Source organism: Vulpes vulpes, chromosome X (genome assembly GCF_048418805.1).
Source record: "Vulpes vulpes isolate BD-2025 chromosome X, VulVul3, whole genome shotgun sequence".
Taxonomy (NCBI): domain Eukaryota; kingdom Metazoa; phylum Chordata; class Mammalia; order Carnivora; family Canidae; genus Vulpes; species Vulpes vulpes.
The window spans coordinates 49,309,170-49,327,886 of record NC_132796.1 but is presented as its reverse complement, the minus strand read 5'-3'; the positions used below and the strand labels follow the sequence as shown (position 1 = coordinate 49,327,886).

The 18,717-nt window shown below is 37.5% G+C and overlaps 1 protein-coding gene and 1 non-coding gene across 2 annotated transcripts in view; one reads left to right on the top strand and one right to left on the bottom strand.

Annotated features, from left to right (window-relative positions):
* Positions 1-18,717, bottom strand: part of AR (androgen receptor) — a 197,683-nt gene that overhangs the window by 91,123 nt on the left and 87,843 nt on the right. The gene's annotated exons all lie outside the window — the stretch shown is intronic.
* LOC112910630 (U6 spliceosomal RNA) lies at positions 13,820-13,923 on the top strand. Its single transcript, XR_003233282.1, has one exon. It is a non-coding gene; the product is annotated as a U6 spliceosomal RNA (small nuclear RNA).

The window sequence follows — 18,717 nt, the reverse complement described above, 5'->3', positions numbered from 1 at the left end:
TGATGTTGAGAAATGTCAAGCATCTTTTCATGTGTCTGTAAAGCCATCTAGATGTCTTCTTTGGACAAATGTCTGTTCATATCTTCTGCCTATTTCTTGCCTAGAATTTTTTTGTTTTAGGGGTGTTGAGTTTGATAAGTTCTTTATAGATTTTGGATACTAGTTTTTTAACTGATAGACATTTGCAAATATCTTCTCTCATTCTGTAGGTTGCTTTTTAGTTTTGTTGATGGTTTCCTTTGCTGTGCAAAAGCTTTTTATCTTGATGGAAATCACAGTAGTCTTTGCCCTTTTTTCACTTGCCTTTGGAGACATGTCTTGCCAGAAGTTGCTATGGCCGAGGCCAAAGAGGTTACTGCCTCTGTTCTCTAGGAGTTTGATGGATTCCTGTCTCACAGTTAGGTCTCTTATCCATCTTGAGTTTTTTTTGTGTGTGCGTATGGTGCAAGAAAGGGGTCCAGTTCCATTCTTCTGCATGTGGCTGTTCAATTTCCCAACACCATTTGTTGAAGAGACTTTTTTTCCAGTGGATATTCTTTCCTGTTTTGTCAAAGAGTAGTGGACCATAGAGTTGAGGGTCCATTTCTGGGTTCTCTGTTCTGTTCCATTGATCTATGGTTTCTTACTGTGCCAGTACCATGTTGTCTGGCTGATTACAGCTTTGTAATATAGCTTAAGTCGGGCATTGTGATGCCCAGCTTTGGTTTTCTTCTTCACCATTCCTTTGGCTATTTGGTCTTTTCTGGTTCCATTCAAATTTTATCATTGTTTGTTCTAGCTCTGTGAAAAATACTGTTGTTATTTTGACAGCGATTGCACTGAATGTGTAGATTGCTTTGGGTAGTATAGACATTTTCACAATGTTTGTTTTTCCAATCCATGAGTATAGAAGGCTTTTCCATTTCCTTGTGTCTTCTTCAATTTCTTTCATAAATACTTTATAGTTTTCAGAATACAGATATTATACCTTTCATTAGATTTATTCCTAGGTATCTTATTGTTTTTGGTGCGATTGCAAATGAGATCGATTCCTTGATTTCTCTTTCTGCCTCATTGTTATTGTATAGAAATGTGCTTAACTTCTATCTATTGACTTTATATCAGGCGACTTTGCTGAATTCCTCTATCAGCTCTATTAATTTTGGACTGGAGTCTTTTTGGGTTTTCTACATGGAGGATCATGTTGGGTGAAAAGAGTGAGAATTTGACTTCTTCTTTGCCAATTTATTTATTTATTTATTTATTTATTTATTTATTTATTTATTTAAATTTTTATTTATTTATGATAGTCACAGAGAGAGAGAGAGAGAGGCAGAGACACAGGCAGAGGGAGAAGCAGGCTCCATGCACCGGGAGCCCGACGTGGGATTCGATCCCGGTTCTCCAGGATCGCGCCCTGGGCCAAAGGCAGGCGCCAAACTGCTGCGCCACCCAGGGATCCCTTCTTTGCCAATTTAGATGTCTTTTATTTCTTTTTGTTGTCTGACTCTTGAGGCTAGGACTTCCAATACTCTGTTGAACAACACAGGTGAGAATGGACATCCCTGATGTGTTCCTGATCTTAAGGGAAAGCTCTCAGTTTTTCCCTGTTGAGGAATGTATTCACTGTGGGTTTTTCATATATGATTTTTTATAATATTGAGGTATGTTCCCTCTATCCTTACACTGCAGAAAGGTTTTATCAAGAAAGGATGCTGCATTTTGCCAAGTGCTCTTTCTGCTTCTATTTAGAAGATCATATGGTTCTTGTCCTTTCTTTTATTAATGTAGTGTAAAACATCAATTAGTTTGTGGATGTTGAAGCACCACTGCAACCTAGGAAAAAATTCCACTTGGATGTGGTGAGTAACCTTTTTCATGTACTGTTGGATCCTATTAGCTAGTATCTTGGTGAGGATTTTTGTATATGTGTTCATCATGGATATTGTTCTGTAATTCTCCTTTTGGGTGGGGTCTTTGATTTTAGGATCAAGGTAATGCTGCCCTTAGAGAATGAGTTTGGAAGTTTTCCCTCATTTCTACTTTTTGAAACAGTTTCAGAGGAATATATATTAATTATTTAAATGTTTGGTAGAATTCTGCTGGGAGGCCATCTGGGACTCTATAACTTGTTTCTTGGAGATTTTTGATTACTGATTCAGTTTGTTTGGTGGTTACATGTCTGTTCAGGTTTTCTATTTCTTCCTATTTCAGTTTGGGTAGCTTATATATTTCTAGGAATGAATCCATTTCTTCCAAATTGTCTAATTTGTTGGCATATAATAATATACTCTTATAATTCTCTTTATTTCTTCAGTGATGGTTGTGATCTCTCCTCTTTCATTCATGATTTTGTTAATTTGGATTTTTTCTTTTTGATAAGTTTGGCTAGAGGTTTATTGATCTTATTAATTCTTTCAAAGAACCAGCTCCTAGTTTCGTTGATCTTTTCTTTTTTTTTTTAAATTTCTATTTCAGGTCTAATCTTTATTATTTCTGTTCTCCTGCTGGATTTAGGCTTTGTTATTCTTTTAACAGCTCCTTAAGGTTTAAGGTTAGGTTGTGTATTTGAGATTTCTTATTTCTTGAGAAAGACTTGTATTGCTATATACTTCCCTCTTAGGATCACCTTTGCTGTATTTCAAAGGTTCTGAAGTATTGTGTTATCTTTTTCATTTGATTCCATGTATTTTTAAAATTCTTCTTTAATTTCCTGGTTGATCCATTCATTCTTTAGTAGGATGTTCTTTATTCTCCATGTATTTGTACATTTTTTTCTTCCATTTTTTTCCAATTTTTTTTCTTGTAGTTGATTTTAAGTTTTAAAGCATTGTGGTCTGGGTTCTTGGGTGCCTCAGTCAGTTAAACCATCTGCCTTTGGCTCAGGTCATGATTTCAGGGTCCTGAGACAAAGCCCCACATTGGGCTTCCTGCTCAGCACGGAGTCTGCTTCTCCTTCACCTCTGCCACCCACCCCCAACTCATGCTGTCACTCTCAAATAAATAAATAAAATCTTTCAAAAAATAAAGCATTGTGGTCTGAAAATGCATGGAATAATCTCAATATTTTTGTACCTGGTAAGACCTGACCAGTATGTGATCTATTCTGGAGAATTTTCCATGTGCACTGGAGAAGAATGAGTATTCTGTTGCTTTGGGATGAACTGCTCTGAATATATCTATGAAGTCATTTGCTCCAGTTGTCATTCAAAGCCCTTGGTTAGATCTGTCCATTGCTGTGAGTGGGGTGTTAAATCCCATATCATTGCATTATTATCAATGAGTTTCTTTTATCTTTGTTATTAATTGGTTTATATATTTGGTTGCTCCCAAATTAGGGGCATAAATATTTACAATTGTTAGTTTTCAATTGTTAGACCCTTTATTTATTGGTTATGATATAATATCCTTCTTCATCTCTTATTACAATCTTTGGTTTATTTTTTATTATTTTTTTTATTAAAAATTTTTTTTAAATTTTATTTATTTATGATAGTCATACAGAGAGAAAGAGAGAGGCAGAGACACAGGCAGAGGGAGAAGCAGGCTCCATGCGCCGGGAGCCTGATGTGGGATTCGATCCCGGGTCTCCAGGATCGCGCCCTGGGCCAAAGGCAGGCGCCAAACCGCTGCGCCACCCAGGGATCCCCTGCGCCACCCAGGGATCCCACAATCTTTGGTTTAAAATCTAGTTTGTCTGGTATAAAGATGGCTGATCCAACTTTCTTTTATTTTATTTTCTACTAGCATGATAAATGGTTCTCCACCTCCTAATTTTCAATCTGGTGGTGTCTTTGGGTCTAAAATGAGTCTCTTGTAAGTAGTATATCTTGTTTTTTTTTAAATCCAATTTGATACACCATGTTTTTTGACTGAAGCATTTAGTCTGTTTACATTCAGAGTAATTATTGAAGGATATGAAGTTAGTGTTATTGTGTTCCTATAGATCGTCTCTGTTTCTTTCTGGTCTTTGTTATTTTGGGCTCTCTCTTCCCTCAAAGAATCCCCTTTAATATTTCTTTCAGGGCCCGTTTAGTGTTCATAAATTCCTTTAGTTTTTGTTTGTCCTGGAAACTCTTTATCTCCCCTTCTGTTCTGAATGACAGCCTTGCTGAATACAATATTCTTGGCTGCATATTTTTCCCACTTAACATGTTAAATATATCATGCTAGTCCTTTCTGGCCTGCCAAGTCTCTGTGGACAGGTCTGTTGCCAGCCTTAAGCATCTACCCTTGTAGGCTAAGGATCACTTGTCCTGAGCTGCTTTCAGGATTTTCTCTTTATTTTTGAAACTTGCAAGTTTCACTATTATATGTCAAGGTGTTGACCTATTTTTATTGATTTGGGGGGGTATCTCTGTGTCCACTGAACTTATATGCCTGTTTCCTTTACCAGATTAGGGAAGTTCTCAGTTACGATTTGTTCAAATAAACCTTCTGTCCCTTTCTCCCACTATTCGTCTTCTGGGACCTCTATTATTCAGATATTATTTTACTTTACTGAATTCCTGATTTCTCGAAGTCTTCCTTTGTGATTCAATAGTTGTCTTTCTTTTCTTCTTCCTTATTCTCTGTTATTTTGCCTTCTACATCACTGACTCTCTCTTGCATGTTTTATCTTCAATGTTAAAGCCTCCATTTTTTACTTCATCTCAGTTATAACATTTATAATTTTAGCCTGATTAGATTTTACTTCTTTGATTTCTACAGTAAAGGATTCTCTAGTGTCTTCTATGCTTTTTTTGAGGTCCAGCTAGTACTTTTATAATCGTTGTTTTAAATTCTAGTTTAGTCATCTTACTATTGATTATATCCCTGGTGGTGACTATTATGTCTTGTTCTTTCTTTTGCAGAGAGTTTCTCTGTTTAGTCATTGTTTTCAGAAAAGAAAGGAAGAAAAGATTAAAAAAGGAAAAAAGAAACCACCACCAACAACCTCAGAACGTATTTCTGGTGTATGCTGTGTATACTCTGCTGTTGTGTGTTGGCTGCTCTCTTCCACTGGTCCTTTATCTACAGAGTTCCTCCTTGCTTGTTGTGGGGAGTATTTGGACCTTTAAGTAGGTGTACTTTGATTTGTTTGTGAAAATGAGCTTTGCATCTGCCACAACTTTTACTCCAACTAGTAGACTCTTTCCTTAATCCTCAGATCTTCTCCCTAGCTGTTCAAAATAGTTGAATGTTGATCTAGCTATACTCAAGGACCTGGTAAATTCAGGGTACCCCTGATACTCCACCATCTTAACTCTAGGAGCCCTTTAATCCTGTTTTATTGTTTTAAGGTAGGTGGTGATGTCCTCACTTGAATTACTGATTTTGCCATGAGTCTTCTCTCTTTTTTTAGTCAGTCTAATGGTTCATCAAGTTTGTTGATATTTTCAAAGAAGTAACTTTTGATTTCATTGATTCTTCCTATCCTCTATCCAATTTATCTCCCCTCTAATCTTTTTAAATATTTCGTCATGCTTTGTTTTTATTTTGATTTTTTTAGTTTCCTAAAGTAAACAGTTGTTGATTTGATATTTTTTTTCTTTGTTAATATAGGTGTCTTAACCTGTTCTGGCTTTTACAACAAAATACCACAGACAGGGTGGCCTATAAACAACATAAATTTATTTCTCACAGTTCTAGAGGCAGGAAGTCTGAGATCAGGGTGCCAGCATCGTTGTGTGAGGACCCTCTTCCAATATGCAGACTTCTCCTTATATCCTCACATGGTAGCAAGGCATGCAAGCTCTAATCACTTTCTTTTATAAAAGCAATAATCACATTCATGAGGGTGCCACTTCATGATCTCAGTACCTCCCAAAGGTGTCACTTCCTAATACCATCACATTGGGCATTAGGATTTCAATATACAAATTTGCAAGGAGAATACATTCAGGCAGCTGCATTAAGCATTTATAACTATAAATTCCCTGTAGGTACTGCTTTAACTTATCTGTATCCTATAAAGTTTGGTATAGTATATTTTTACTGTTACTCACCTCAAGAATTTTCTCATTTCTCCTTTGATTTATTCTTTGAGCCACTGCTTATTTAGTAGTGTGTTATTTAGCACTACATACACATTTGTGAGTTTGACAGTTCCTTCTACTATTGATTTCTAATTACTTCCATGTGATCAGAAAACATATAGTAATTTTTCTTGAGTAAATACACTTCACTTCAGATTGTTGCTGGACTTTGTTTCCTTTCCAGAGCTCTGGAGAGGTTGATTTTCACAATTTTTGCTAGTATGTTTGTTGTTCTTATGAAAAGAGCTTTATGACAGACTTCATTCTACCATTGTGGAAGTCTTCCTTATATTCCAAAAGCCAGGTTATGTTTCACATGCTACAAAAATCATTCCCACCCCAACACACACACACACACACACACACACACACACTCACCATGTGTCCTGAAAGGAAGAAGAAACATCACTTATACCATTCATTCATCCATTCAAAAATTCATATCATTCATACATTATGAAGGGAGAGCTCTGCTAAATGATGGGTATGTAGAGAAAGACACAGCCCCTGTTCGGAAAGGAGTTTTCACGGGCTCTTTTTGGGCTAATATAAGTGCACAAATGGTTAATGCAATGTATAGGAAGGAAAATATTATAAAAGGGGCCAAATGGTTATTACCATAGGAAGAGAAAATTGTGTGCTTTGGTGGGGTACTATAAAATAATGCCTACCAGGTACTAAAATCTTAATACTAATCTAGCTAGGTGTCTTACATACTTGTCAAACATACTATGGAATAGGTTGGATGAGGATGCCATGATTCTAATGTATTCTTGAGCCACAGACCTGACATGAAGAGACAAGTATGAATAGAAAAATTACTTATCACTATGTATCAGTTATAGACCTACTGGTGATTTACATTTTCCTGTAGTTTATATGAACTGACAAACATGCCAGGACAGCTTGAAGGGTGGCAGTAAGACTGTTTTAATCAGTGTGCCTTACCAAAATGACCAAGCTGTCCTTTTCTCCTGGAACCACTTTCAGAAATGGGGCTGAACAGATGAATGCTTATTACAGTCATGTCCTTACATCTCCCAAGCCACATCTGCTGTATTCTGTGAGCCAAAATCTTTCCAATGGCTTCTTAGTCGTCTTAGTCAATCAGCCACGCAACAACTAGCCAGATTCCTTTCTGCAGTGTCATCTAATCTGAGGGATGAGAGATTTTTCCACATTCTTTGCTTCCAGAATCCATTACCAAAACAAACAAACAAAACAAAACAAAACAAAAAAGCAGGAAATGAGAAAACACGTTGTTTTTAATTTACATGTTAAATCTTACTGGACCAATAGTTTCTTCACATCCTCCATTTGAACTTCTGATACTAGAGACTGAGGGCTTACTGTGTAATGGGTGGCACTGTCAAAGATGCTTGATCCTTACAACTACTATTGCAGGATACGCAGATTATGTCCATTTTATAATGAGAAGCCAGAAGTACAGAGCCATTTCTTCAAGATCACAGAGCTAGTTAAAGTAGAAGATCAAGGATTTAATGCAGGTCTGGCTAACTCAAAAACCTATGCTTTATCTACCATGCTATATAGCATTGCACTGTCATTGACTGTCAAGGCTGGATGGTTCTCATAGATCATCTAGCCCAGTATTTTTCACCTTTGGGTGCATGGTAAAATCTTTAGGGGAGGTTCCACATCTCCCCGCCATTCTGATTTAATTGAATTTTTTTAAAAAGATTTTTTATTTATTTATTTATTCATGAGAGACATATAGAAGAGGCAGAGACATAGGCAGAGGGAGAAGCAGGCTCCATGCAGGAAGCCTGATGTGGGACTTGATTCCAGCACTCCAGGATCACGCCCTGAGGCAAAGGCAGATGCTCAACCACTGAGCCACCCAGGCGTCCCTGATTTATTGAATTAAGATGGGATCCAGGCATCCAATTTTTTAAAAAGTTGATGTTTATGATGATAATGTCCAATCAGGGATTAAAACCACTGCTTTAGTCTCTTTTATTGTTCAGGGAAAATTTGGGAACCAGAAAATGAGAGAATTGACTAGAAGAAACAGTTTCCTAGAGATAGGCCTGAGACTAGAAGCCAGGTGTTATAACTACTATATCAGAGTTCTGTTGTAGAGCAATTATTTACTTACATTCTGTAGACTAAATTTTCCAGGGCCTAGAATATGCGAGAGTCAATCAATGGGTGGAGACTTGGTGGCTCAGTCAGTTAAGCATCTGACTCTTGGTTTCAACTCAGTTCATGATCTTGGGGTCCTGGGATTGAGCTTCATGTCAGGATCCTCCCTCAGTGGGGAGTCTTCTTGTCTCCCTCTCTCTCTGCCCCTCCCACCACAACTCTCTCTCTGTCTCTCTCTCTATATATATGTACATACATATATATACACACACGTATGTACATATATATCCAAAATAAAAAATAAATCTTTAAAAAAAGGAGTCAACCTATGAAAAATCTATATGATGACCAACATCAAATTGTCACTCGGCTATAGCCCAGAAATCTCTGAGAAAATGCTAATAGCATTAAGTAGCAACCACAAAAATGGATCTCATCCATTATGGAACTACTCTCTTGCTGGAAAGAGATCAACAAATATTTATTGAGTGTCCCATCATGTGGGAGGCACTGTGAAGCACTTAGAATGCATTAAGAAACAAAGACACAAATATCGCTGTCCCTTATCCAACATCTGGTCTGAGGAGATTTACTACCATACAGAGCAAAGGTTTCAGAGTCCTATTTTACACAGAAGGCCAATGAAGCTCAGAGTTAAAGGCATTTTCTAGTAAGTTGCACTGCAGTATTACAAAAGGCTTTGGAGAAGAAATACTCAGTTTGAACCCTACTACTACTTATCACTAGCCATGTAACACTGGGCACAAGATGAACCTAACCTCCTTACCATCAGTTTTTTTTTTTAATCTACAACATGAGGAAAATAATGTATCAGCCTCAAAGGGGTTTTTTGACTAATGTATGAGAAAATGCATGGAAAAAGGTCTAGTACAGTCAAAATAAATTGTCATTTCTCCCCATTTTCCTCATTCCATCTCAACTTTCAATTGGGACTAGAGTCCAAGGCATCTGACTCCCAGTCCAGTAAGCTCTGCAATACACCATACTGCCTCCTCCTCTGTCTGACATTGCAAATGAAGTCAGAAAATCAGCAGCCACTACTATCACTTGTACAAAATTTGTGAAAGCACTAAATAAAATACAATTCTATCTTTAAAGTCACACAATAGGGCAGCCCGGGTGGCTCGGCGGTTTAGCACCGCCTTCAACCCAGGGCCTGATCCTGGAGACCTGGGATCAAGTCCCACGTCGGGCTCCCTGCATGGAGCCTGCTTCTCCCTCTGCCTGTGTCTCTGCCTCTCTCTCTCTCTCTGTCTCTCATGAATGAATGAATAAATTTTTTTAAAAAATAAAAAAATAAAGTCACACAATGTAGTTTAAGAAATGTGAAAAGTGTTCAGTCAAGTGTCTGAGCACTTCACAAACCAAGAAAAGAAAGATAACATCATGTGAACAGACATAACTCAGGTAGTAATGAAATGCTGATGAGATTCCAAGTTCAGTCCACAATCTGAAATCCAAAATGAGACATTTTATGTTGGTTCAAAGAACCTACAGAAACTAGGAAAACAGCCTCAATGATACTCACCAGCAATAGGGTTTACCCTGTTTCTTAAACACACCAAGAGTAAGGCCTGATCCAAGACCAAGTACTAACTTGATACTTAGGATAAGTGTCCTGCTCCCCAACATGTGATATTGATTTTGACTGTGGGGACAGGGGGCCATTGGCAGAAAATAAAAATCCCCTATCCCATGTCACTGCAGTACATATCGTAACATATGGCCCAATAATAACTGATATTTACTATGCACCTGTATGTCCCAGCTACTATACTACATTCTACATAACTTAACCTCATTTAATATTTACAAAAAAATAATGAGGTATGCACCATTACTCCCATTTTATAGAAGAGAGCACTGAGGTCCAGAAACTTTAAGCCCAAAATCCACAGACAGCAAAAGATGGCTATAAGATCTAAACTCAAGTCTTTCTGATTCCACAATCAATTTTTTTGATGAGTTTCTCACAGTGGATAGCAGTTCCCAGTGACTCAATCCAGAAAGCCATGAATTATTCTGGATATAATGTAATAATACACTTCCTCAATGTGTTTCACCTACCATCACCATCAAGTCAATCAGTGACTAGTATCTGTTAATTTACTGCCTAAATAATACCTGCCCCATCCCCACACACAACCTTACCTTCAAAATAATGGCAACATTCTTATTGAATTTTTTCTTTTTGTCTGATCTTCTTCAATCCATAAGTTACACAGGACCCCAGAGGAATTCTTTCTAAAACATCTGCTCCTGTAACTCTTCTCCTTAAGACTTTTAAAAAATAATTCCCTATGGTCTACAGTGGTGGCTAATTCACAGATGCCTCAGAATCCCCCAAGGAGCTATAGAGCTCTGATCCCACCCTAACTTAGCCCAGAGTTGTCTGAATCTGAAGCTACAGGTGAGACCTGAGTATCCATAATTTTATGAAATGCTTAAGTGATGTTAGGCAAGCACTAAAAATCTCTTGGCCAACAGGATACAAATTCAAAGCATTAGCTTGGCATTCAAGGCCTACTTCTAGCCCTTATCTCTTCAACAAACTTTCTCGTGTGCCCTTCAAGCCGTACCACGCTGTTTCAGTTCTTTAGTCTTAATTCTATTTCACTCCTTTGTGTTTCTGCTCACATAGTCATTCCCTCTAACTGAAATGACCTTGCACTGCTCCCAACTATTTGTCTCCCTTGCCACATTATCTCATAACTCAGCTCCCAGCCCAGGACACCATTACCTACTCCATGAAGCCCTTCTTGACTCTGTATCTCTTAGCTAGACTATGATCACACCCCCAACTTGTACAGTTTTCTTTCAGAACATCAATAATGTCTCATATCACAAAAAATCTATGTATGTATCTGTTTCCCATCCATCATGGGGACTTCATAGATGAATTTCCAGTGTCTAGCCTAGATACTGCCTAAGTACCTCCCACTAAACTCACCTTCTTTCTTTCCTCCTTGATTTACTCTTGAGCCTCACAACAAAGTTTGAAAACAGCCTTCTTGCCTTTTAAACAACATCTCAATTTGAAGGCCAAGATAGATCCTAAACAACTTTTGAGTCCTAATTAGGACATTGTTAAACTATACCAGATAAATGAAAACCTTTCTTTAAAAATACCAAATATTGGGACACTTGGAGGTGGCTCAGCGGTTGAGCGTCTGCCTTTGGTTCAGGGCCTGATCCCGGGGTCCTGAGATCGAGTTCCATATCGGGCTCCCTACGAGGAGCCTGCTTCTCCCTCTGCCTATGTCTCTGCCTCTCTCTCTTTCTTGTGTCTCTCATGGATGAATAAATAAATGTTTTAAAAATACCAGATAGTTAATATCTATTTGATCATAGTATCTCCCACTTCCTGCCTACAAATTCTTCCTCATATCTAATCCAAATCCCTGAGATTATTGTTTTCCTTTGTCCTCAATAGAAATGGTGAACAGCTCCTTGACATACTCTTACCTTGCCTTACTTTCTTTCTATATTACAGTTAAACACAGAGTCAAACAAAATGTATTCTAGGGTAAAGCCTGAGAAGGAAAATATGTCATACTTGGCATCTTTTGAACTAGGTGAAAGTGAAGTGGTAAAGAGCTGGTGAAACTGTCATTGTTAGATAAACACAGACAAATCATTCAACTCTATGAACAAGCTCCTTCCATTTTGCAAAGTGATCATGTGGACTCTGACACAGTACCTTCCTCGTTCCCCTTTCCCATTATTATGAACGGATAAGCTGCTGTCAGACAGAGCCTGCTTTCCCTTATCCCTGGCCACTGTTTACTTTCTTCACAGTTTCTGTTCTGGAATATGCTTTGGTATGCTAGTCTAGGAGTTGGAAGCCTCAGATTCCATCATAAATCGTGATAGTAACTTGCTGCCATAACCTTGGACCAAACACTTTTTATTTTGACCCTTAGTTTTCTCATCTTATAAAACCTGCATTAGCAGAGCACTTCAAGTACATAAAGCACACTGATACACATTTATCTCATGAGATCTGCATAACCACTCTATGAGGCAAACAAATGAGCCAGAGAAAGTTTGGGGAGGTTAAGTAAGTTGTCTAGGGTGGAGCAGCTAGAAAGTAGTAGGGTTGTAATCTGAACTCTGGTTTTAATTCCTAATCTGGCACTCTTTCTATTATACCAAGCTGCCCTCTGGTAGCTCTATATACCATAAACCAGGCACCATTAGATTAGTGATACAATGATGAAAAAGTCAGATGCTTCCATTTGGGGGGGGGTGCATGAAACAAGCATAGAAAGACTAAAAAATATAAATAAATAAATAAATAAATAAATAAATAAATAAATAAATAAATAAATAAATTCAGATATCAATAAGTACAGCAGAGTATGGAGATACACAGTAGACTGAGAATTATCTTATTTCATCTCCCCAACAACCCTGCCATATAGAAATTTTCATTAACCACTATTCTCCAGATGATCAAAAGAAGGCAGAGGAGCTAAGCTAAGCCAGTGAGTAACAGAGCTGAGCCTAGACACAGTAACTTCTGACTATGTGCTCCATGCTTCTTCTATTTTGCTGCTTTACTCCTGGTACTAGATTTCTAGGGCTCCATGATTCGGTCTCCAAATGACTGACTCTTGAGTACTTGGTTCAATAATGCCCCATCTCTGAAGGTGGATGGGATATAGGCTAAATGCTCTGTGATTGTGAGATCAGGAGCACCAGACAGCTTTCAAAGCAGAACCAGGTTGTTAGTTGATTCACTTGTATATCTCTATCAATTCCTTGAGAGTAGCATAATTTTTTTGTTTACTGTTCTACCCCCAGTGGCTAGCACATGGCTTGACTCCTAAGTAGTGTTTGTATATTTACTGTATCCAGTGGTGCCTCTGTGGCTCAGTTGTTTAGGCAGCCAACTTTTAGGCTCAGCTCAGGTTATGATGTCATGTGTTGTGGGATCAAGCCCCGCATGGGGCTGCAAGCTCAGGAGGGAGTCTGCTTGAAGACTCTCTCCCTCTGCCCCTCCTTTTACTCATGTGAGCACTTGTGCTCTCTCTTTCTCTCCAATAAATAAATAAACCTTTAAAAACTATTTACTGAACCTGTAAATGAATGAATGAATGAATGAATGAATGAATGAATGAATGAACTAATGAGAATACAAATTGACATAGCTTAAAGAAAACTAGGTTGGTGTGTTCCTGGCAAAGGAGCTAAAAATACCCTTAACCTCCCCTGAGAAGCAAGCTTCAGCTGCTTTCTCCCAGGAATAAACAGGGAGGACAAAAAGCCAGGTAGGAGCTGACATCTGAAGGTAAGAAAAGGAAACAACCAGCATAACCAGATAAGTTGAAAATGAAATGCCTTCTCTAAGAAGTAGTTAGGAGAGGACAGTGATAGAATTTTCTTCCTCTCTCAGCTCTGGAAAGCTATATTTTGTTCTCCATACTTCTTAGGCAATGAGGATTAGTGGATCTGAAATGTCGTTCTTGCTTCCTGCAGTTTGGAAGTTGAAAAGGGCAGTATTCTATCTGATGAGGACTGGAGTGGTCTGGAGACCTTTCACAAGGTTATGTAATACTTGGCTGCCTGGGGCCCTGTGCTCCTCTTTCATTAAATGTCCTAAACACAATCAATCAATCAATCAATCAATCAATCTTCTAAGCACAATTTGCCTAGATGCTTGTGCTATACACATATAAAAACAGAGTGTTCTCGTGTTCACTTCAGCAGCACATATACCAAAATTGGAACATTATAGAGATTAGCATGGCCCCTGTGCAAGGATGACATGCAAATTAGTGAAGCGTCCCAAATTAAAAAACAAAACAGGGCAGCCTGGATGGCTCAGCGATTTAGCGCCACCTTCGGCCTAGGGTGTGATCCTGGAGACCCAGGATCGAGTCCCACGTCAGGCTCCCTGCATGGAGCCTGCTTCTCCCTCTGCCTGTGTTTCTGCCTCTCTCTGTCTCTGTGTCTCTCATGAATAAATAAATAAAATCTTAAAAAAAAAAACAGTGGTCTCTGGACATCTACAACTGACTTGAATAGAGACAAAAATTACCCATGTAAAGAAAGAAAGCTAGTATTTACTTAACACCATATGCCAGCACTGTGATACCTATAGTCACACATATTGAGCAACTACAGTTCCCATCTATGAAGTGGAGATAGTCACAATACCTACCCACCTGGTTGTTATGTCGATTTTTTAAAAAAGATTTATTTATTTATACAGACACAGACTGAGAGAGAGAGAGGCAGAGACATAGACAGAGGGAGAAGCAAGCTCCTCACAGGGAGCCCGATGCAGGACTTGATCCTGGATCCCGGGATCATGACCTGAGCCAAAGGCAGGCACTCAACCACTGAGCCAGCCAGGCATCCATGTTATGTGGATTAAGTGAGCTAATTCATATTAGACGTTCTGCAAGTACATGTAATATGCTCTGAGTAACAAAATAAGGTGCTACAGCACACCATCACTATCATAATCATCATTATTATCATTGTCACCACCATCTATGTACAGTGTATATTTTAGGTGCTTCCATATCAATTATCATAATGTATCCTCTCCACAACCTTGCCTGGTAGAAATGATAGATGAAGAAAACTAAAGCAAGCTGAGACCATAGTAACTTGTCTAAGTTTCTGCAACTGGGAAGAAACACATCAAGACATAACAGGTAGGGGCACCTGTGTGGCTCAGTTAAGCGTCCAACTCTTGGTTTTGGCTCAGATCATGATCTCAAGGTCATGAGATCAAGCCCCGTGTCAGGCTACGCATTTAGCATGAAGTCTGCTTAGGATTCTTTAGGTCTTCCTCTCCCTCCTCCTCTACCTCTCCTCCCTCACTCAAATGAAATCTTAAAAAAATATAAAGAAAAAAGAACTAACAGGTATATCCATTTGATTATTCCTTCACTGTATTTTGACCTTCACAAGGTCAAAATAAACCCAAATAAACCACAACTAATAATAGATATTCAGAAATCCTGGATGTTTTACATTAATACCATTTGTACACCAGTGTTGGAAGAAAATGTAATTCTATCTTAAAATTCTGTCTTTATTCCTAGATAAGCAAACAGTTGTGGATAAAGCTGAAAAGAAAAACCTAATAAGAAGATTGTTTGGGATTTGGAAGGGAAAAAACATGCTTTTATAAAAGTGTAAGCAAAATTAGAAGTTTTAATATAAGATATGCTAAAGTTCATTTATGCTTAAGGGAGAAGCACATTTTTATAATGAGCCCCTCTAACCATGGAACTGGTTTCTTATAGATTTGTATATAGAAAAAAAAAAGATTTGTATATAGGTAACAAAATTGCCACATTATATATTTGCTATAGCTCATTGTCTTTATCAAAGCCTTCACACTCATTCAAAAGGTGGCAACTGAATTCTTCTATGGGCCAGGGATACAGATAGGAGGCAGCAGACCCTGTTTCTTAAAGCCACCACAGGCTAAAGCAGTTATTAAAACATAATTTGAAAAAATTCATAATGAGAATAATACAGAGTGATGTAAAAACATGGTAGTGGGGGATAACACAATCTTTAATGGTTTCATTGAGCTGTAATTTACATCCATGAAGTTCACCATTTAAATAAATAAAGTATACATATAATTTAATGTTTTTTTTTTGACATATTTACAGAGCTGTAAAAATGTCATCACTACCTAATTCCAGAAAATTTCATCACTTGAGAACAAAGCCCCATACTCACTAGCAGTCACTCCCATCCTCCCCTTCCTGGTGCCTCTGTGAACTTCATTTACTTTATGTCTCAATGAAATTGGCCTATTCTGGCCATTTTATATAAATGAAATCATAAATATATCGCCATTCATGACTGGTTCCCTTCATTTAGCATGATGCTTTCAAGGTTCATCCATGTTGTAGCAAGTATTGATACTTCATTCCTTTTAATGAATGAGTTATATTTTATCATAAGGATATACCACCTTTTGTCTATCTATTCATCAATTGGTGGACATTTGGGTTGTTTCTACCTTTTGGCTGACATTAATAAAGCTGTCATAAACATTGAGAAGTTTTTATGTGGATATAATGCTTCCAATTATCTCGTATACAAGGTCATTTTTAGATATGATTTTCAAACATGCTCTCCCTTTCTGTAGGTTGGGTTTTCACTTTCTTGACTATAAAATTTGCAATACAAAAAACTTAATTTGGTCTACTCTGGAAAATGTTTAATGTTCACTTGAGAAGACTTTGTTTTCTCCTACTGTTGAGTGGTATACTCAATAGATATCTATTAGTTCTACCATAGTACTTCTTAGCACCATCCATGCCACTGCAAATGGCAAGATTTCATTTTTCATGGCTGAGTAATGTTTCATTGTATATATGTACCACCTCTTCTTCATCCATTCATCAGCCAATGAACACTTGTGCACTTTCCATAATTTGTCTACTATAGGTAATGCTGCTATAAACACAGGGCTGCATATATACCTTTGAATCAGTACTCTTGTGTTCTTTGGGTAAATTCCTAGTAGTGCAATTACTGGTTCATAGGACAGTTCTATTTTTAAATTTTGAGTAACATCCATACTGTTTTCCAGAGTGGCTGGACCAGTTTGTATTCCCACCAAAAGTATAAGAGGGTTCCCTTTTCTCTGTACCCTCACCAACACCTGTTGTTTCCTGTGTTGTTAATTTTAGTCACTCTGACAAGGGTGAAGTAATATCTCATTGTAGTTTTGATTTGTATTTCCCTAATTATCAGTGATGTTAACATTTTTTATTCTGTCTGTAAGCCATGGAGGTATCTTCTTGTAAAAATGTCCATGTCAAAAAAATAAAAAAAAAATGTCCATGTCTTCTGACAATTTTTAACTGGATTATTTGGTTTTGGGGTGTGGAGTTTTAGAACGTCCTTGTATATTTTGGATACTAACCCTCTATCAGATATCTTACTTGCAAATATCTTCTATTTCATAGGTTGTCTTCTAGTTTTGTTGCTTGTTTCCTTCAGTATGTAGAAGCTTTTTATTTTTATATAGTCCCAATAGTTTATTTTTGCCTTTGATTCCCTTGTCTCAGGAGACATATCTAATAAGAACTTTCTGTAGCTAAGGCCAAAGAGGTTACTGCCTGTGTTCTCCTCTAGGATTTTGATGGTTTCAGGTATCACATTTAGGTCTTTAATGCATTTTGAGTTTATTTTTGTGTTTGGTGGTCCAGTTTCACTCTTTTGCATGTTACTGTCCAGTTTTCCCAAAACCATTTGTTAAAGAGACTTTTTCCCATTGGATGTTCTTTCCTGCATTGTCAACGATTAATTAACCATATAGGTGTAGGTTCATTTCTGGGTTCTCTGATCTGTTTCATTGATCTATGTGTCCATTTTTGTGCCAGTATCATACTGTTTTGGTCACTACAGCTTTGTCATATAACTTGAAGTCTGGAATTATGATGCCTCCAGCTTTTTTTTTTTTCTATCTCAAGGTTGCTGTGAGTATTCAGTCTTTTGTGGTTCCAACAAATTTTAGGATTGCTTGTTCTAGTTCCATGAAAAATGTTGTTGGTATTTTGATAGAGATTTCATTAAATGTGTAGATTGCTTTGGGGAGTATAGGCATTTTAACAATATTTATTTTGCCAATCCATGAGCATGGAATGTTTCTCCATTTCTTTGTTGTCATCTTTAATTTTTTTCATCAGGGTTTTACAGTCTTCAGAGTATAGGTCTTTTACCTCTTTAGTTAGTCCTAGGTATCTTATCATTTTGGTGTAATAGTAAATGGGATTGTTTTCTTAATTTCTCTTTCTGCTGCTGCCTTATTGGTGTACAGAAATTCAACAGATTTCTATATGTTCATTTTGTATCCTGCAACTTCAGTGAATTTGTTTATCAGTTCTAGTAGTTTTTTGGTGGAATCTTTTAGGTTTTCTGTATAGAGAATCATGTGGTCTGCAAACAGTGAAATTTTTACTTCTTCCTTCCTGATTTGGATGCCTTTTATTTCTTTTTGTTGTCTCAGTGCTGGGGCTAGGCCTTCCAATACTATGTATAATAACAGTTGAGAGGGTGAAAATCCCTGTCTTGTTGCTGACCATAGAGGAAGAGCTCTCAGTTGTTCCCCATTGAGGATGGTATTAGCTGTGGGTTTTTCACAGATAGCCTTTACTATCCTGAGGTATAACTCAGTCAGAGAAAGACAAATACCATGTGATTTCACTCATATATGGAATTTAAGAAACAAAACAAAACAAAACAAAGAAACAAAACAAATGAACATAGGTGGAGATAGATAGATAGATGATAGATAGATAGATGATAGATAGATAGATAGATAGATAGATAGATAGATAGATAGATAGATAATAGATACCAAGAAACGGACGCTTGTTATAGAGAACAAGCTTATGGTTACCATACATGGGCGGGGATGGGTAAAATAGATGATGGGAATTAAGGAGTGCACCTGTTGTGATAAGTGCTGGATATTGTATGGCAGTGGTGAATCACATCTGAAACTAGTATTATATTGTATGTTAACTAACTACAATTTAAAACAAAAAAAAAGATGTCTATTAGGTGTAGCTATTTTATTTTTTTCATTATTCAAGTCTTCTAT